The 21472-nt window shown below is 48.5% G+C and overlaps 1 long non-coding RNA gene across 1 annotated transcript; it reads right to left on the bottom strand.

Annotated features, from left to right (window-relative positions):
• Positions 1–1103: 1103 nt before the first annotated feature.
• LOC132343027 (uncharacterized) lies at positions 1104–19166 on the bottom strand. The gene is made up of 3 exons (XR_009491673.1): positions 17711–19166; positions 5300–5435; positions 1104–4882 (listed from the first exon to the last, which is right to left on the bottom strand). It is a non-coding gene; the product is annotated as an uncharacterized lncRNA (long non-coding RNA).
• Between the last annotated feature and the right edge of the window lie 2306 nt (positions 19167–21472).

The following is a 21472-nucleotide window of genomic DNA, read 5'->3' as shown; positions in this document are numbered from 1 at the left end:
AGAAAGCAGGTGAAAGGTGGCATGCAGCACCTGGAAGCGTGGGGAATATAAAGGGAGTGGGATTGAGGGGGCCCATGCTGGGTCTCGCTGAACCGAACCTTGAAAGGATCCATAATGAGTTCCCAGTGACACAGAGGGTATGAGGCAACTCTCCCTGTCTCCTGCCTCATCCTTGGAAACCCCCCTCTCTCAGTCTCTCTCTGTCTTTCCCTTCCTCCCTCCACCTAGCATATTTGTCTACCTGTATTTTCTTGATATTTGGAGGGGCAGAAGGAAAAGCTTAGAAAAGACATTGGGAAGGGTCCAGCTGTGTTTGAGGAGATCATCAGCGCTCCTTGCCCAGAATTCTTAAACAAAAAGAAAAAGCTGAGATTCAGGGAATGGGCTGAGACCTCTCAGCCCAGAGCACATCCAGAAAGCTCTCTCTGAACAATGCTGGTTTTAAGGTTTTTTTGTTCCTTAATAAGACGGGGGAGCCTGGTGGGCTGCCATCTATGGGGTCGCACAGAGTCGGACACAACTAATGTGACTTAGCAGCAGCAGCAACCCTTCAGTACATTGCATAAAGGCCCTCGCTTTACAGACAGGTCATTGGATCTTCACAACAGCCCTGGGAGGTAGGCGGGGCAGGGATTTTTAGCCCCATTTTGCAGATGAGGAAACTGATAGCTGGAAAGGGACAGAGCCAATATTCCAACCCCCAGCCTGGATTTCAAGCCCCAAGCCCTGTCTCCACATCCAGAGACAGGCCCAGAGCATCCTTGTTCCAGAGCATCCTGGGTGCTGGGCTCAGGGCTTACACCGAGGGTAGGCAAGAATGTGGATTGGTCCATGTTGCAAATCACAGCCTTCCACACCCCCACCCCCTGCAAAGAAAGAGGAGCATGACCCCCAATGGGAAGAGACTCTAAAGCAGCCCCTGGGGATCTTTGGAGAAGCTATGTGATTTATTCTAGTCCCTACTGGTATTGTGTGCCACATTTATAAACGTCAGCACTGGAAATGAAGTTCCCACTGCCCTGGCAGCTGCTGGTTGCTGCTGTTGCACACCAAGGGTTCAGATAAAGTGTTTTCCCCTCCCCTTGATTGATAGAAAGCTGAGAATAAAAGAAAAATTAAAGCCCCCCGGAGCACTGATGGAAGGGAAGAGACAGCTTCTCAGAAATAGAAAGAGTGAAATAGGAAAGGCTGATATTCGTAAAACAGAGAGTGTGTATATATAAGGAAAGGATCCAGTTTTGTTTGTTTTTTTAAATAATTTTATTTATTCATTTATTTTTGACTGTGCTAGGTTTTCTTGCTGCTTGGGCTTTTCTCTAGCTGTGGTGCTCGGGCTTCTCACTGCGGTGGCCTCTCTTGTTGCAGAGAATGGGCTCTAGGGTTAAAGGGCTTCAGCAGTTGTGATTCCCAGGCCCTAGAGCACAGGCTCAATAGTTGTGGCTCATGGGCTTAGTTGCTTTGCAGCATGTGAGGTCTTCCGAGACCAGGGATTGAACCCATGTCTCCTGCATTGGCAGGCAGATCCTTTACCACTGAGCCACCAGGGAAGCCCTGTTTGTTTGTCTGTAATATTTATTTGGGCGTCCCTGGTGGCTCAGCTGGTAAAGAATCTGCCTGCAATTTGGGAGACCTGGGTTCGATCCCTGGGTTGGGAAGATCCCCTGGAGAAGAGAAAGACAACCCACTCCAGTATTCTGGCCTGGAGAATTCAGCGGTTGCAAAGTCCACAGTCCACAGGGTCGAAAAGAGTCAGACACACCTAAGCAACTTTCACTTTGTGCTTCCAATGGGACTTTAGTTGCAGCAGTTGGGATCTTCCATCTTCATTACAACATGCAGGATCTTTAGCTGCGTCATGTGAACTCTGAGTTACCACGTGTGGGATCTAGTTCCCTGACCACTGATTGAACTCAGGTCCCCTGCATTGGGAGCACAGATTTTTAGCCACAGGATCTCACCAGGAAAGTCCCAAGATCCAATTCTTAAGGCTACATGGAAAATAAACATTTTTGACGTATGTGGAAAGAGGGAAAATAGTGAAATCCACGGTTCATTTCAGGAGCTCTGACACAAGAGGAGGGAAGGAAAAGGCATCTGTGAAGCTGTCTTTGTAGCCTCTGGGCTTCTACTCTCTCTGAGCAGAGTCTACTATTTTGGGGGGTCTAGGAAAGGGACAGAGGCTTGTAGAGACTTAGAGGAAAAACGTCCTGGAGGAAAGTGGAAAAAATGAAAGGTAAAGGTTCCCAAAGGACCACACACATACAAGGCATTGTCTTTATTAACAGAACCAGTGGCTGAGGTTGGAGATGCCCTGCTGAAACCAACACACTCTGCAATGATGCCTTTCCTTGATGGCCGCCCAAACCTGTGATGCCCTCTGGTCTTTGAGAAATGCTAGTTGGGTTCGACTCCATCAGCCCCGACCAAGCATCTGAGAAATGAAGCAGTTAACCAGGAATGGCCCCAGTGGCCCCCAGATGAGCAAGTCATTTAAAAATTGCTTTAATTTAATTTTATTGTACTTACATTTTTTAAAGTACTAAGCCAAATATTTCCATTGTTCTCTTCAAAGTCGCCCCCCCTGAGAGGCTGTGTTGTTAATCGGGCACCACTCAGTGTGCGGCCCATATCGTGTTGGAGGGCAATGTGCGAAATACTTTCAGGGCCAGTTTATAACCTGGGGCAATAAAATGTCAAGTTATTTTATAGGGGGTTCCTTTCTTTCCCTTAACTTGATATATCAGATGTGTTTCCTGGTAACTTTTGACCCTTTCCAAGCACCAAATCCTTTGCCACACTGCTTTCTCAGAGTGGTCTCGAGTGGTCCTTGGAGGACAGCATTATTCAATTATTAGCAACAGAGAGAAACACACAAAAGAAAGAATTGTTATGTTAATGTGATGGAACTCTAGATGAGTTTTCTCTTTTCACTCTCCTCCTGTGAGTAGAAATGTTTCTATTTTGTGGGGGGAAAAAAGTGTGGAATAAACAAAATGTGGTATATTCACAGGATGGATTATTTTTCAGCCTTAAACAGGAATGAAAAACATTTTTAAATTTTTATTGGCATAAAGTTGCTTTACAATGCTATGTTAGTTTCTAATGTAGAGCACAGTGAATCAGTTATACATATACATGAATCCCCTCTTTTTGGGATTTCCTTCCCATTTAGGTCACCACAAAAAATTGAGAAGAGTTCCCTGTGCCATACAATAGACTCTCATTCATTATCGATCTTATACATAGCATCCGCTGTGTGTATATGTCAGTCCCACTCTCCCAGTTCATCCCACCCCGCTTTCCCCCTTGGCATCCATACGTTTGTTCTGTCTGTGGAATGAAATTCTAACACATGTTGTAACATGGATGAACCTTAAAGACATTAAGCTAAGTGAAATAAGCCAGTCACAAAAGGACAAGTACTGTATAATTCTACTTATATGAGGTGCCCAGAGCAGTCAAGTTCATAGAGGCAGAAAGTATAACGGTGGGTTCCTGGAGGTGGGAGAGGGGGGAATGGGAGTCACTGTTAATGAGTACAGGTGATGAAAAAGTTCTGGAAATGGACGGAGGTGAGATTGCCCAACTATGTAAATGTACTTAATGCCACTGAACTGGACACTTGAAATGGTTAAAATGGTAAGTTTAAAAATAAAAATAGGGAATTTTCTGCTGGTCCAGTGATTAGGACCTGGTGCTCTCCCTGCCGTAGGTCCGGATTCAGACCCAGGTCAGGAAGCTAAGATCCCACAAGCCCCGTGATGTGGCCAATAAATAAATAAAATGGTAAACTGTATGTTATATGAATTATACCATCAAAAAAAGTGTGGATAACAAAATCAAATCTAGTCCCTGGACTTCCCTGGTGGTCCAGTGACTAAGACTCCAAGCTTACAACGCAGGGGGCTGGGGGTTTAATCCCTGGTCGGGGAACTAGATCCCACAGGCTGCAACTTAGACCCAGTGCAGACAAATACATACATACATAAATATAATATATATATATAAAAGATCTACTCTCAAAAGGTGAAAACTTGACATCACTGAACCTCCAAAGAATTTGCTGCCAGGTAAGCCACAGGTCCAAAGAGAAAGGCTCCAAATATTCTTTGCTCTGGAGCAAAACCAGGACACTGGGGTCAGGCCGGTGCTGGGTTCAGGCCCTGCCCTCAGACAGCTCCAAGTAGGGGCCACCTCCTCCAGCTCTTCTGTTTTCTCATCTCCATGACATCGTTCACCTGCAAGCCTGCTGGAATGCCTCTCTCAGTCCTGGAACATTCCACAGCACAGCCCAGGCCTCCCTGATCCGGCCCGCCGGGGCTGGCCCGCTCCCCTGGCAGCATGAATGAGGCTACACCAAGTCGTGGCTCTGCTGGCCAAGAGGCTGCTGAGGTGGCTTTTTAATCCTCCAGCCGTGCTGTCCTAGTGATTGCTTTTATTAGGAAATGTAATGAAAAAGACTATATGAAGCCCCTGCCAGAAAAAAAAAAAAGCTAATAAGATTCTGCACCAAGTGTGGCGAGAAAAGAAAAGGGGGAAAAAGCACATTAGGAGTCAGATAATGAGATAAATGAAAGACCGCAGGGAAGATCATTTTTGCAGACTTGCTGGATGGTTGTAAAATTTTTAATTTGCTGAATTTTCTTTTTTTCATTGTCTCTGACTCTCCACGTCTCTGCCTTTCACTGTTTCGATGCTCTGAATCTTGTCTCTGTCTTTCTCTCTTTGCCTCTCCCTGTCTTTCTAGATTTCTTTCTCTCTGTTTCAGCTCTTTCTGTCCAAGTGTGTGTGTGTGTGTGTGTGTGTGTCCTTTCACTGTGGTCAAACCTTTCCTCTCAGAACTTGGGTCGGAGGCTGGTACCTTGGGCAGCGAGGTCCCACTCTGTCAGAAAGAACAAGAGGACAAAAGATTGCTCCCCGCCCCTACCCCTAAACCCCTCATCACACCTGCCTTCTAGGGAGCTGCTGTGATTCTGCCAAAGGGAGAGAAAGAAGGAGACATCAAGGGAGGAAGGAGGGGAAAAATGGAACTATGAAGGAAGGACAGGAGATCAAAGACCAGGGAAGTAGGGAGGAAGAGAAAGCCCCCGCTGCTCCCGCAAATCGATTCTCCGCAATGCCCGCCCTCCCGTCTGTGCTCTAAGCTGCTGAGCAGAATGCCACATCCGTGGGATGCCAGGCCTGAACAGACGGGTTCTGGGGCACTGGGCAGGCACACAGGTCAGTCTGCTGGGGACCACTGGGGCTGCCTGGCCCTGCTGGGAGAGGTTCCGCATCACCAGAACTACCCTCTCACCACCTGTAAGGATGTCCGCTCCAAAATCCAGCTTCAGTACTTGCTTTGGCAGACTTCTCCCTCCTGTGTCACACTTCCGCGATGGGAGGGGCTTGAGGGTGGACACAACTACTAGCTTCCCCGCAGGGAAGGGTGATGCCTGTGAAAGTACAGCAAAGAATGGCTCAGGATGGCAGACTCATTGTCAGGTATTAGGAAAATCACTCTCCATCCTCCGTCCCTTCCCCGCTGGAGACTGTCTGCTCTGTTTGCCTCCCAGGGAAGCCATCTCTCTCTGTGCTCCGCCTCCTGCGCTGCTGGTTACCTAGGGGATGGGTGTTTCCTGTATGGGGGCTGCAAAAGATAAAAGAGCCATGAACATCGGTAAGATCCATGGGAGTGAAAGGACCTATTAGAAATCAGGCAAAAGACCTGCTGAAATCTGATTTCTGTCTGCAGAATTCTGGGAATCACAGGGGGCCCTCTAAGAACCTAGGGGGTCTGACAGTGGGGCCCTAAGCCAGGCTGGGCAGGGGAAGGGGGATGGGAAATAAGGTGGATTGGGACAGACAGGCAGTCCCAAAAGAGAAGATGAAATAAGTTTGAGATCAGTTGGGAGGACTTCCCTGGTGGTCCAGTGGTTAGGAATCCACCTGCCAATGCAGGGGACATGGGTTTGATCCCTGGTTCAGAAGATCCCACATAAAGGCAAATACACGTAGTTAGTGCTTCCTAGTGCTTCCTACTGGAGAAGGCAATGGCACCCCACTCCAGTACTCTTGCCTGGAAAATCCCATGGATGGAGGAGCCTGGTAGGCTGTAGTCCATGGGGTCGCGAAGAGTCGGACACGACTGAGCGACTTCACTTTCACTTTTCACTTTCATGCATTGGAGAAGGAAATGGCAACCCACTCCAGTGTTCTTGCCTGAAGAATGCCAGGGACGGGGGTGCCTGGTGGGCTGCCATCTCTGGGGTCTCACAGAGTCGGACACGACTGAAATGACTTAGCAGCAGCAGCAGCAGCAGTGTTTCCTATGCTCCAGGCTCTGAGAACCTGAGCATATTTACTTCTTTAATCCTCACCACAATTCTATGAGGTTGGGTACTATTGTTAATGTCTCCATTTTACACATGAGGAAACTAAGGCACAGTGAGAGGTGAGGAGAAGGAGCCAGGATTCCCAACTCCAGAGTCTGTGCTCATAACCTCTTCTCTCTTCTTCTCTGTCCTTCCAGAGCAGGAGACAGGTCTGGCAAAGGATCAGAGCCTAGTTGAGAGACAGAACAGCCCTGTGGTTAAGAACATGAACTTCTAGGCCAGATAGCCTGACATGGACAATCAGGGTGACCTTGGATAAGATCCTTAGAACTTAAGGTTACCCCCCAGAGTAAAATAAGAAGGGACTAAAGGCTTGTAAGTTTAAACACCAACACAGCGCCTGGCCCCTGAGGTCAGTCAGGGGCACTTTTGTGTTTTGTTTGTTTGGCTGCTCTGGGTCTTAGTAAAGGCATATGAGACTTTAGTTGCAGCATGTAAACTCTTAGTTGAGGCATGTGGGATCTAGTTCCTTGACCAGGGATCGAACCTTGGCCCCCTGCGTTGGGAGCGCAGAATCTTAACCTCTGAACCACCGGGGAAGTCCCAGTCAGTGGCCATTTTTAACATCATTACTCTGCACCTTCCATGAGGAGAACAGAGCATCTTCTGTGCTTGGCAGCTGAAAAGCCTCAACTTCTCACCTCTGGGAAGCATTTTCAGAAACACTGGAGATGGGCCCTTCCAAGGATCAACTTCTTAGGCACACAGTGCTGCAAACAGGCCCCGCACCCACAGCAGATCCTCTCCCCTCAGAGACCCTGCCCCTGCTCTGATCAGGTGACCCCAGTGGTCCCCAGGCCACAGGAGCAACCCCCAGTCCTGTGACTCATTGAATTTTTCCAGGGAGTATGTGTCACTACCATTCTCTTTTCCTTTTCCTTCCCTCCCCTAGCCCCTGCTTTTCTCTTGATGGAGAAAGCACAAATTAGGCAAAAAGGAAAATGTTGACAGTTCCCAGCCCTCCCTTGCTGGGGATAAAGAGAAATACGTTAACGGTTGAAGCTTTAGGCGGATCAAACACAGTTTGTGAGATGCTTCAAATGTATTATTCATCTCACCAATGAGATGCAATCGTGGGCGTTCTCTTTTCGCCCCAGCAAGAGGAAACCTCAGCTACCATCAAGATGCTGGGCTCCAGGGAGGAGAGGAGCTTTCAGAATGCCCTCTTTTCAATATTAAATCAACAAGTCTATCTCGTGTCCCTCTTGTTCCTCTGGAAGCCTTCCAGATGGGATAGGTCAACTTGCCAGAGAATCTTAGGGAGCAAAGGCTGCAGGTAAGATCCACAAGACCTGGGCAGCAACGAGCGCCTAGAATCAAAGAGAAGACTGACTGTGACATTTAGAGGAAGTAGGAATTGGAAGGTGCTCCATGCGCCACATGATCTTGAGGGATGTCACTCTCATGGACTGGAAGAGCTCTGAGAGGAAGCATCCCAGCTGTGCCTTTAGCCTGGAGACCCTCACAGAGAGTGGGGCTGCACTCACCCTCTGCTCGGATGCCTGGAGGAAGGATCTGGATCCAGACCCAGATGCTTGATACACAAACCTTCGACGTTGTGATTAGGACTTGCTGAGACCCCTGCCATCCCGGCCTGAGGGTTTGGCTCATCTGAGCACTGAGGTCCCCTCTGGGACTCCTGAGAGGATCCCAGGGGTCTGAGGCATCTCAAATCACACACTGCCCTCTTCTTGAACATCACCCAGAGAAGAAACAGTGCCAGCCTCCCCTGGCTTTGCCCTACTATCTCACAAACCTGATACTTTTGTGCTGAACAAATCAGAAGTGGGGGTGGGGAGCGGGTGGTGGAATGGGAGATTGAAACAGCCCTGAAGGAAGGAAAATTGACATGATGGATCAAAAAGCCCTTAAAGTATACATTCCCTTTAGCAATTCCATTTCTTAGAAACTGCCCCAAGGAAACAATGGATGAGTGTGCAGAGATGTACAAGTGTCCACCCCCCAGCTTTGTTGATAAGAGCAAAACCAGCAGACATCTTCAGACCACAATAAGAAAGGATTGGTTAAATAATAGCCTTCTGATGGAGTCATTTAAAAGTAGATTCTGGAATATTGGGGGGAAGCAATATACAAATATATTTGCATTCTAAAAAAAATCCTGTATAATGAATACAAAGTTCCCCCTTTTCCTAACCCAATCCAGTTCCTCTCCTCAAGATACCAATTATCAGTTTAGCACGTATCCTCTCAGAACTTTATTTTTGAAGAATAAATATTTAATGTAAACAAGTGACAAACTCAGGTTATGCAAATCTGTGGGCTTCCCTGTTGGCTCAGTGGTACAGAATCCACCTGCAATGCAGGAGACATGGGTTCAATCCCAGGATTGGGAAGATCCCCTGGAGGAGGAAATGGCAACCCACTCCAGCAATCTTGCCTAGAGAATCCCTTGGGCAGAGGAACCTGGTGGGCTACAGTCCATAGGGTCACAAGAGAACAGGACACAACTGAGCAAATAAACAACAATATGCAAGTCTGTAACTAGAGATGTGTGTGTCAGTGCAGAGAAAAGGCTCCCTGAGTATACACCAAGACATCAACAGTATTCACCGCTGAATAGTGGGATTGGATATGATTTTTATTTCCTTCTGCAGGAATAATTGTATTTTCTACATGAACAAAAAAGGGAAACAATGCTATTTTTAAATATAGTCAAAACAAAGAATCAATAACATTGGCTGCCTCGGAGGAGTGAGAAAGACTGTTCACCATATACTATTTAATGCGTTTGGAATTTTGCACCTTGGGCATGAACTACCTACTTGAAAAATGAATAAAATTGTTAAAAATTTAACACTGCAATAAAATAAACTGAGGGGCTGGTGGAGAAGACCTCTGAAGGATGACAAGCCCTGATCTTCTGAGAATCTGTACAACTCTCCAAGCTATAGTTAGTTTCTGAATCTGGTCAGGATTCACTCCAATAGTGTTTCGACTCTTTCTCACCAGACAAGGAATTAGGACCTATAACCTGGAAGAAATGAGGTAGGGTCTAAAATAAACCAGGCTGGCAGCCAGAAATAACTTTGCAATAATTTACAGCATAGCAACAATAATGGCTTGGTTGAGCTCAATTTCATACTTTTTCAAAGCACTTTTCATTTCCCTTTGGTTCTTCAAATTTTCCTTGAGGCAACCTGCTGCTGGCAGTTTCCTGGGCAGGAAAGGATAGAATGGAAGGCCTTGTCTGAAGAACCATTGTTTGAAGACAGCCCCAAAATTCACATTTCCCTGGGCTGGGCGTCAGGTCTCAGACCACAGCGCTCTCTTCTAAATCCCAGATCATCTCATCTGTCAGCACCCAGCCTGCCACCTGTGTATGAGCCTCAGGTTCCTAACTTGTAAAATGAGCCTAATCAACCTTCTCCCTCAGACAGAAAAGCGGGTGATGGCTGGGTAGACTGTAAGGCGAGGACGCTGCCCAGTCAGAACAGAGGGGCCCCCAAAGTGGAAGCGGCTTCCAGGCAGCCCCCTGGGTGGGGGGGCAGGCAGGATCTAGACAGCCCCCAACATCCTGCCCTCGAAGTGTCTCCCTTGCTCAGAGACCCAGGCCCACGGGTGATCCCCACCCCACCCCCCACCTTCACGCTGCTCGGCACAGGGACACCCACCGGTGATCCCGTCTCACCTAATAATTTCCTGTCAGAGAAGCTGTCAGGACCTGGGAAATAAATAATGATATTTAACATTTTGTAATAACAACAATTAACCAGTAAATAATGTCCTTTAAACTGCAAACGCTGGAGTAAATTAATTCTTCTAATGAGCTGTCAGGCACGAAGAAAAAAAAAAATCGCCGTTTTCTTTGGTGCCACGCGACTGCCGTGTGAGCAGCGAGGAAAGCTCACCTCGGCCCCGGGAGCTCATTACCGAGAAGCAGGCGGCGCGGGTTTCCCGGAGACTCGGCCGGCCTCGCCTGCTCCCACGTGGGCGCTCGGCCGCCGCCCGCCCCGGCGCGCCCGGCGCCCCAGGCCGGCCGCACCTTCACCCGCACCGCGCGCCGCCAGGTGCCGGCTGCAAACGCGCAGCGCGGGGAGCATTTCAATTAGAGACGCCCCCCTCTCTCTCCTTCCCCTGCCTGAGCAGCCTCTGCTTCGAGGTGGCCCGGGGTTGGGGGAGCAGGAACCGAGGCCGGAGCTGGGGGCAGAAGCCCGCGCGCATCTTTAGTCCTTGCTGCGTGACCTTGGAGCGCTTTCCTGCCCTCTCTGGGCGGGGTAGTCATAAATGGAAATGTGGAGCTAATCAAACCAGATGTGATTACTTCTGAGCTCCCTGAGAAGCCTGTGACCATAAAAAGACACCTAAGAGGAAGGCAGCTCTTTATGTACTGATTCAGAGTAATCTCCAAGATATATTGTCAGGTGACAAAAGCAAGGCAGAGAACAGCGTGCCCGGCTAAGCTGCATCTTGTGTGTTAAAAATGAGACGAAGGAAAGAGAATATGTGTCCCTATTTGCTTGTATATGTGTGGATGGGAAACAGAACATTGCTTCCCCTGGGGAGGGGAACTGGGAGACTTGGGTGGGAGGGAGACCTTTCACTGAGCCAGCTCATTTTTTGTACCTTTATTTTTTGAAACATGGGCAGGTACTGCCTATTCAAAAAATAGAGAAGGGGCTTCCCTGATGGTCCAGTGGTTAAGAATCCGCCTTCCAATGCAGGGAATGTAGGTTCTATCCCTGGTGGGGGCATTAAGATCCCACATGACTCAGAGCAATTAAGACCCCCATGTAGCCAAAAATAAATATTAAAAAAAAAAAGTCACACTCATCAGAGGTCATCTTGTCTCTCAGTAGCTTTCAAGAAGTGGGAGTCACGGGGGGTGGGTGGACAGCTGAATTGAGACCCCAACTGAAACCGCCCCAGAGACAGTACTGCCTCTTGAATAACCTCTCCTAGAGACAGTCTCCTGCATCTGGAAGTCTTTCCAGCATCTACTCCCATTCCCTCTTGCTTTCTTCTGAGTTTCTCTCTTCATGCCCTGTATTTGGTGGGTCAAAAGGCTGATAGATGCGAAACGGAGTGTGAGGAGCAGCCTCCACACAGGGAAGAGGGACTCCAGGCAGCCCCAGTCCTCTGGAGTCACACAGGCCTGGGTTTGAATCTGCTTCTGTCACTCCCTAGCTGTGGGGTATTATATGTCACTCTCCATTGCTAGGTTTCAAGGTTCAGACGCCCCTGCCTCCCTCAGGGAAGACATAAGATGCAGAGCCTGATGAACAACTGTCTACCCCTACAAGAGCCAGCTCAAGCTCCCTGGGACAGATAGAAGACCCTTCTTCATAGTCCAGGGCCATCTGGTCCCCAGACCCAAGCGTCTACAGCTGCAATGCCCAAACCCAACCCCCAAAGGATGTAGCTATGTGGCTTCCCTATGGCCAGGGGCAGCTTTGCCCACTTCGCACCTAAATTGTCATGCTCAAAACCCAAACAGGCTCACGGTAGCTGTCAGGTGAGAGATGGTGTCGGACCCAGAAAAATAGCCAGGCCCAGGGCTTGGTCACAGCACCTGGGGTGCAGGGGGCAGTTACTATGGGGCTGGGGGTGAGGGAAGGGCTGGAACAGGAGGGCTCCCAGCCCCCATCCCCATCTGACCAACTCCCTTTTGTTCTGTTTGTATCCTTGCCTTTATTTTATTATCCTTTTTTTTTTTATTGTTGTTATTTTATTATTATCCTTGGTTTTATTTTCTTGGGCTCGAAAATCACTGTGGATGGTGACTGCAGCCATGAAATTAAAAGACACTTGCTCCCTGAAAGAAAGCTATGACAAACCTAGACAGCATATTAAAAAGCAGAGATGTCACTTTGCTGACAAAGGCCCATCTAGTCAAAGCTATGGTTTTTCCAGTAGTCATGTATGGACATGAGAGTTAGACCGTAAAGAAAGCTGAGCACCGAAGAATTGATTCTTTGGAACTGTGGTGTTGGAGAAGACTCTTGAGAGTCCCTTGGACAGCAAAGAGATCAAGCAAGTCAATCCTAAAGGAAATCAACGCTGACTGTTCATTGGCAGGACTGATGCTAAAGCTGAAGCTCCGATAATACTCTGGCTACTTGATGGGAAGAGCTGATTCATTGGAAAAGACCCTAATGCTGGGAAAGATTGAAGGCAGGAGGAGAAGGGATGACAGAGGATGAGATGGTTAGATGGCATCACCGACTCAATGGACATGAGTTTGAGCAAACTCCAGGAGATAGTGAAGGACAGGGAAGCCTGGTGTGCTGCAATCCATGGGGTCTCAATGAGTTAGACACGACTGAGCGACTGAGCAACAACAAAGTGTCTTCATTTTGTCGAGATCAGATAAGAGACATGCCAAGAGGTTAAGAGACTTGCCCCGGATATTCTACTGAATGGGCTAGAATCTGAGCCCAAATCAGCTGACTCCAAAGTCACATCTCCCAACACCCTGCAGGCTGTCCAAGGCCCCACGTCTCACCACACAGATAGACTAATAGGGTGGGAGAGGGGAGGGGAGTAATGGACGAGGTGCAGGAAGGTGGCCAGCTGGCCTCTTGACCTTCTTATCATCTCCTCAGCACCCTCAACTCAGTACCTGGAGCATCAGGTGAAAATTCAGGGAATAATTGCTAATTGTCAGAATTCCTGAGAGGCTCCTTTCCCTGGCAGGTTGGAGGAAAAGTAATGGGTTCATTTAACCAGACAGGATTCAAGCAGGGGGAGTGTGAGAGGCATCTCTGATGGTGTCTTTAGGATAGAGTGGCAGCTAAGGCTTAGGGACAGGAGTCTAATAGACCTGGGTTAAATCCAGGCTGCATCCATTACAAGCTGTCTTAACCAGAACAAGTTCTTTAACCTCTCTGAGTTTTGGTTTCCTCTTCTACAAAATGTAGAAATTGCTTCCTCTCTTTGGGCTGTTGCGGAGATTAAGAAGATGAGGTGTGTTAAGTTCTAAGCTTACCTCCCTGGGCATAAAGTAAGCACCCAGTAAATGGCTTTGTCTGATCTGGTGAGCTTTTTTGCTGCCCTGCTAGACAAACTCCGTCTCCAAGACCAAGAAGGGCAGTTGTCCTAATGCCTGAGGTAGGCAAGCTACCTCTGTGACTCCTGATTTGGGAGGCAGCCCAGAAAGGCTCCCAGGCTTGCTTTTTGCAGAGGGCAGCGGAAAATCGGAGCTGAAGCCAGCAAAATGAGGTTCCCAACAGCGGGGCTGAGTCAGCTCCTCCTGGGTTTGGGGGTTCAAGAGCCTTCTTCAAGGTCACACGACCTCCTAGTCCCCCTGTCCTCCATACGACTGCCCCCCTTGGCCTAAGCTCTCCAAGGACCCTGGGCACCTGTGTGCACGAGACACCAGCTGGGAAAGAGGAGTGCTTCAGTGAGCAGAGGAAGCTGGGCTCGGCCACGGGGAAATTAAAACCAGCTTGCCCAGTGCTGAGTTACCATGTCGCCCGAAATCAGATTGATTTCTTGGGCTTGTTGTGACAGCAGTGTTGCAATTGATTCGTCTAGATGGCAGGGAGTTTATCTATTTGGAGCTGTCTGTCATTGATCTGAATACGCTTCTAAAATAGCCCAAATACCTGGTGAGGGCAAGATCACCAGCAACCCCGGCTCAATATTAATTATAATAATGAACAGGCGTGAGGAGGGTGGCTTCATTGCCTGCCTTGCAGGGCTGGCCTCTGTGAAGTTTGGTGTTTAATATTCATTGTGGGTCAACCTGTACCAAGAGCTGGTGGACGCTCCTAAACTGAGAGAAGTCTACCTGGGTGGTGATGCCGTTCTCCGCTTCCGTGGGACAGAGAAGGAACTGCTACTGCTGACACAGACAACATTTAGGTTAGACCTCAAGAAGGACTTATTCAGGACCAAAAGTAGATGGATAGAACAAATCATTCACTTATTAGCCTAGACATGTTATTTCTGAGTCTCTTTCCTCCTCTGTAAAATGAGGATTATACTACTACTCAGAGCTGCTGCTCCTGCTGTTCTTGGGCAGAAAAAGAAGACAAAACAAAGCAAAATAAAGCTCAAGACCTCTTCTGGGCTGATGGTTCAAGGAGAAGCGAAGGGTCTTGCTCTGGGTAACAAAGCACCCACCCTTCTTGGCATTCACAGGGTGAGCATTCAGTCAATGGAGTTATTATTATAATAATTATTGATTCTGTGATATTTACTGAGCACGTGCTATTTGCCTAGCCCTGAGGGAAAACTAGGAAAGAAGCCATGCTTGCTTTGAGGAGACTCTGGGTTACTATGGGAGCCAGGACATCCCACTTGCTCAGGAGTAAGACAGACCCCTTTCTCTGGGAGACAGTTTAGAAGGTAGGCACAGGTGGACGTGAAGACCTCATGGTGTGGGTGCAGGTCCCAGGCAGTGTTACCCAGCAGAAGACGACTCTGCTAAAAATCATTCCACAAGAGCCCCTCCAGAATAACATTCTTGCAGGAAGAAGAGGCTCCTGCCCTCAAAAGATCTAACAGAAATCTGATTAGACTTTGTGGTTCTGGTCGGCAGGAAGCAAAGAATAACCAGCTGACTCTCATTGCCTCTGAAGACACCAGCTGAAACTGAAGCAAGAAACATGGAGGTCAGATCACCATAAGGACTTCCTGGCTGAGGTTTGGAAAGCCGTGAAGGAGACCGGGATGGAGAGACTCCTGCATCTGTCTGGGAGCCTGGTCTGCTGCCTTCCTTGTGACATTCCTGCTTCTGTTCCTACAAAGCTCTCCTCTCCTCTGGCTTGGCGGCTGGTGGAGACCCCCATGGCCAGCCTTAAGAGAAACATCAGAAGAAAGTTAATAGCGAATCGCTCTGGCGGATCTAATTGATTTTTTTCCTATTGGTTCCCTAATATAGGCAACACTGTTCCTGCCGCTTTTCTGGGCTGGAGATTATGTCATAAATAAAGAGATTTGCTCCCTATTTCCATGTGCTTATCTTTAATAAGTTAAGAACTCAACAAGATTTAGGAGGACTTGAAATAAGCAAAGGATCCGGTGGTGGTTTCAGCTGTGGCAGCGGCAGCAGGAGCTTTATTTGAACAGAGGGGGAGGGGGATGGCTGAGGCAGGTGGGGCGGGGGAGGGAATTTGCATTCTTTGGGCAGCCTTGGGCCCAGGCTCAGTCGGAAGATGAGAGGGATGGGGTGGGCAGAGCTAGGGGAGAAAACTCCTGTCTGAAGATGTGCAAAACAGCTGGACAGGGCCCATGAGGCTGGGGTTAACATGAGAGTGCAGGTTCTAGAGCCAGGTAGCCTGGGCTGAAATCCTGGGCCCATTGTTGCTTACAAGCTGTGTGACCTTGAGCAGGTTACTTAGCCTCTCTGCTTCCTCATTTTAAAAGTGGATAATAACATCTACCTCAAAGGTTCAACAGCAGGCAAAATGCTTAGGCCAGAGCCTGCCGTGGGGTATATATATATGCAGACTTCATGTTAACCGGCACAGGATTATCAAGACAGCGTCTAACTCAGTTCACCTGAACTGCTGCTGAACCTCTGCCTTGTATCAGGCCTTGGCGTGGGCTTCACAGAGTGTGAGACACAGTCCAGCCCTCACTTCCTGGAGGAGGAAATGGCAACCCACTCCAGTATTCTTGCCTGGAGAATCCCATGGACAGAGAAACCTGGCGGGCTGCAGTTCATGCGGTCGCAAAGAGTCGGACGCGACTGAGCGTGCACTGCACAGCCCAGCTGGGGACCCAGCCGCTGCGACGGGCATGAGCTGGGCGGCAGTCCTGAGGATCCACGTGGGGGAGCCCAAACAGGAAGTGCTGACCCCTTCCTGGGGAGGCGGCCCTGCTCTGACCCTGTCTGAGGCTGACCTGCTCTCTGGCTCCAGACGCCCTGCAGATTACTGGCACTCCCTTCAAGCTGACAGTGAACAGAGACTGTGCAGCATACGCAGAACCACTCAAGGCTGAGCACAATCACCACCATGCACTTGCATTTCACAGGCGCCAGGCTTGCTCTCTCCCTACCTCGTTTAGTCCTAAGCAATCCTATGAGGACAATACTATCATGAGTTCCCATTTCACAGTTTAAGGAAACTGTAAGACAATTAGCTTGAAAGCTTATAGCTGGTAAGGATCAGGATTTGAACCCAGATCCACTGACTTCTCTTGCTCTAAATACTGCCCTCTGTTCTTACACTGCATTTAGAGTCCAAACATTCATGACACACATATAATATGCAAACCCCAGGCTAACGGTTGAGAGGATAGAAAACTATAAAAAGCATTTATTGAGCACCTATTATGTGCCAAGCATTCCTACAGGTTATCTTATTGAATATTTCTAAGAAAGGTAAGTGGCATGGTGTTCCATTTATATGCAAAGAAGTGGAAGCCCAGAGAGGATCAGAGACTTGCTCAAGGCAAGTTAAAGGCTGGGATGAATTCAACTCAGATCTGAATTTGAAGCCTGGTCACTATTCGGGATGCCCCCAGCCTCTTTTTTTTTAAACTAATTTATTTGGCTGCATGGGGTCTTAGTTGTGGCACACAGATCTTCAATCTTCTTTGCGGCCTGAGGGATCTTGAGTTGCAGCATGCTGGATCTTTAATTGTGACACGCAGAATCTTTAGTTGCAGCCTGGGAACTCTTATTTGCAACTTGTAGATCGTTTCCTGACCAGGGATCAAACTGGGGCTCCCTGTATTGGGAACATGGAGTCGTAGCCTCTAGAAAGTGAAAGTGTTAGTCACTCAGTCATGTCTGACTCTCTGAGACTCCATAGACTGTAGCCCACCAGGCTCCTCTGCCCATGGAATTCTCCAGGCAAGAATACTGGAGTGGGTAGCCTTTCCCTTCTCCAGGGGATCTTCCTGACCCAGGGGTCAAACCCATGTCTCTTACATTGCAAGTGGATTCTTTACTGTCTGAGCCACTAGGGAAGTCCTGGACCACCAGGGACATTTCCCCCTGCCAGCCTCTTGATGATCAGTCTCCCTTTCCAGAAGGCCTTGCTCTTGCAAACCACTAATATGATCTCGGGGGAGCCAGCAGGCCTGCCTAGTCCTTCCTGAGAAGTATCAGCAATTTCCCCCTCCTTGGCACCTTCACATCCTCTCTCCTTCCCTGATAAGATCAAGGCTCAAACATGGGCCAGGTCCTGGCAGCCCCTCTAGGCCAATGGGGCTGAGAACAGAACCATGCTCCTACCTCACTTCCCAGTGATACATGGGGCCACCTCAGTGATCCCAGGATGCTGCTTACCACATCCCATCACTGTCTACAGCCCATCTGGGTGGGATTAGATGAAGTTCTCCCTTCATGGGCAATTTCACAGGGGCTGTTTGTCAGTGTAGAAGCTTTTCAATGAGGGACAAAGTCAATAAGCTGGTTTTACCTCCCTGTGGATGGGCTAGAATAGAGTCCTCCTCTCTCCCATGGGTCTAGAATGGCCTTGTACTTTTTGCATAGAAGCTGGTTTTCTTCTCAAGCCTCCGTTTTGCCTTCTCCCTGTCTCTTCCTGACCATTGTCTGGCCCTACAGACACTGTTGCTTTAAGGACTGGTGACCTCACAATTGGTTGCCATAGAGACCACTGTGATGTCACAAGCAGAGGACAAATAGTTCAAGGAGGAGTGAAGAGTGGGAGTGTGTGGCTGGAACTGAGGGACATTTGGGATTTCTGTCCTATTTTTTATTCCCAGAACAGGCAGTGTCTGGAACTGGATTCTGATATCTGAGGGAGACCTGACCAATTTTCCCTGTGTTCATCTGGGACAGAGATGCCTCAGAACCCAAAAGAAGGGTCAGTGAAAAGGGCCATCAGAAACACTCCCCACCTTGGGGCTATGAGAAGTGGGCTACTTTTGTTGCCGAAAGGAATGAGGTTAGGTGCCAGGAAGAATTGTGTGGCTGGAAGATCTCCCTGGAGGGGTTGATGTTGCTTTGCCTTAGGAAGCTTGAACCATGGGAGACACTTAGCCTCCAGGGTGGTGACTGCCTGCTGAACCACCTTGTACAGATGGACATGTTATGTCACAGTGTGATGAAACTAATTCTCCCGTCCCTGGGAGCTCCCTGAGGGCTCTGCCTCTCGAACAGGACACTGAGGTCCTGCCACGATAAATGGTCCCTCATTCAGTAAGCAAACGAGTGAGAGGGTGATGAATGAACTGGGTAGGAGATTGGAGGAAGGCTGAGTGACTGCGTGGACAGATGAACACATGGACAGATGGGCAGCCTGGAGGTCATGTACAGCAGGCCCCCCAAGCTTTGAAGTTCTATACCTGTCTGCCTCTCTAGCTGCATCCCACCCTACACTTCTTTTTTTAAAGTTATTCATTTATTTATTTGGCTACATCAAGTCTTAGTTGAGGTGCACGGGATCTTCATTGCATCACGCAGGATCTTCCGTTGCCAAACATGGGCTTAGTTGCTCCGTGGCATTTGGGATCTTAGTTCTCCCACCAGGGATGAAACCCACGTTCCCTGCTTTGCAAGGTGGATTCTTAACCACTGGACCATCAGGGAAGTTCCCCACCCCATGCTTCTTGTTCTCTATGATCCAGCCACACTAACCGTTTCTTAGTCCTGCCTACCACAGGAATTTGCACCTACTGTTACTTCTGCATGGAACATACTCGTCATTCCTATTTGATCGAATAACTCATACATGTCCCTTGGTTTTCTACTCAGTCAGTATCTCCTCAAGGAAGCCTTCCCTGATTAAGTCAGGTCCCCACTGTGGGCCTCCACAGCCCTGGGAACCTCTCCTGAGTACCTGCCACACTGTAGCTTTGCATTTATTCAGGCGGTTCTGTGTAATGTCTCCCGTTCTAGACAGAGAGCTCTGAGCACGCTGGGGCAGCTTCTGTTTTTACTCATCTTTGTATCCCCAGCATTTAGCACTGTGGACACTTAATATTTGTCTAAAGAATAAACTGATAAATAACCAGTCCTGCCCCACCTATTCCGAGAGGCCTACACTCCCCTGCACCAGAGGAGCCTGCAAAGGTGCACAGACATATATGCATTTCTGCTCTGCCATGGTAGTCTCTATATATTGGTTTGACCTACTAGGTAGCTACAAATCATTTAGTCTCCCAGAGCCTCAGTTTCCTCATCTGTACAACGGGGACAGTAACAGTGCCTATTTCATAGGATTACCTGAGAATGTAGTTAAATTCCGCAGCGCAGTGCCCAGTAATAGTAAATAATAAATGGTGCTGTTATTCTTATTTTTAAAGGTCAAGTACAGCCTACTGGATTTAGGGCTAACTGCTTAAAAATAATGAGAAGTATACCAAATTTCCATAAATCTGCTTTAAATGTATGTGGCTATTTTTTAAAGAGGAAATTTACCTAAAGCCCTTCTGTAAAACATGAATCAGCTATAAGTTTATCTTTTATGTAATTCTGAAGCTTCATGCCTGGTTTTGCTCAAAGGGGAAAACTCAATTATCCTCTCATATTATCTAAAGCAACCCCCTAATCTTATCTCAGGCCTTAAAAAAGGGTGAGGGGGCATGCCCCCGGCCATGCTTGGCCCAGGGTGAGTGCTATCAGAGGCAAAGGCTGAGGTCAGTCTGACTGGGATAGTAGTTCATGCCTCACCCATCCTGCCCTCATCCCTGGAGGTGGGTGGAGATGGTCTTGGGATTCTATAGAGTAGAAGGGCTCTCCCCGACAAAAGGAGACCAATTTTTCGTCACTGGCACCTCCTCCTTGCTTTTCCTATACATAGTTTCTACCTACTGCTGATCAAGATTCCAGTTAGGTCAAACCCTGTAAGAAGCAGTTGGGGCACTATAGCTGGTTCCACATAGGGAAGAGCTGAGATGCCTTTTTAAATATATATATTTATTTATTTGACTGTGTCAGGTCTGAGTTGAGGCAAGTAGAATCTTCGTGCATCATGTGGGATCTTCCATTGCAGCGCTTGGAGTCTCCAGTGTGGTGCACAGGCTTAGTTGCCTCGTGGCATGGGGGATCTCAGTTCCCTAACCAGTGATGGAAACCACATCCCCTGCATTGCAAGGTGGATTCGTAACCGCTGGACCACCAGGGAAATCCCCGAAAATGCCTTTGAGGGTCATCTCAGCCAGCCAGAGAAGCTTTGTTCCTCCCATCCCCTCCCTCAGTTCACAGTAGCCCCCTGAGGCCCATCTGACAGCCCATATGATGTATTTGGGCTCCTTCCCCTTTCTCAGGAGCTCACTGCTCCCCCACCCCTGTGACTCATTCCCTCATCCCATGGTCGTCATCCTGGTACCAGATCTCCAGCCTGAGCCACACTACCATAAACCCAATGCCTCTGGACAGATGTATTTTATGTAAGTTCAAGCACTAGAAATATTGAGTTCAGAGCATTTTATTTCTAGAGCTCTCCATATTTCTCTGGGATTATCACCTGTCTTTGTTCCCTCCCTTTCTGGGTTATTATCTTTGGACCTTTTCCAAGCCAAGCTGCCTTGATTGCTTGGGGAGAAGAAGGCTGCCTGCATCCTCCAATGGGTCCTCTGGGTCTGGGGAGGGCAACCTTCAGGGACCCTTTCTTCTTCCTCCTGCATAACTCTGCAGGTGGCCGCACTGCCCAGGCAGCCTTGGCTTTTAGGAGTTGGCTTCACTGAGAGACTCTCCAAGTGCCAGGGAACATTGAGGGGGTGGTGGAAGTGAAAGCCTCATCCCCCAAGTTAGGGAGGGCTATGCTCAGGGTGAGCCTCAGGGTACAGAGGGGAGGGAGAAGGCCAGCTGTTCTCTTTTCTACGCAGTGCTAACCTAGCCTGACACCAAATTAATAGCATTCAAATGAGATGCAAAGCATTATGCAAATCTAGAAGAGAAGGCCACTCTCACCCAGGGCTTTTCGGCTGTTGGAAGGCCAGCACCTTGAGCCCTTTCTCAGAGGACCCTACAGACTTCTTTCAATTTCAACCCTCATCCCTTCTGCACCAGGCGATGTGAAGAATCTGATGAGACTGGCACGACCATGTCAAGGTCCTCTGATCCAAGGGCCACTTTGGTCTCACCTCCCAGGCACTTGAGTCCTCTTCCACTCTGAAATGATGCAGAGGCAGCCACAGAAGGTGGTATAACCTTCCTCTGGATGCAGAATGCCAGTTCCCCATTCAGTAGCAGTGTATGCAAAGTAGATGCAGGG

This window comes from Bos taurus, chromosome 19 (genome assembly GCF_002263795.3).
Source record: "Bos taurus isolate L1 Dominette 01449 registration number 42190680 breed Hereford chromosome 19, ARS-UCD2.0, whole genome shotgun sequence".
Taxonomy (NCBI): Eukaryota; Metazoa; Chordata; class Mammalia; order Artiodactyla; family Bovidae; genus Bos; species Bos taurus.
This window is presented reverse-complemented; position numbering and strand designations above follow the sequence as displayed.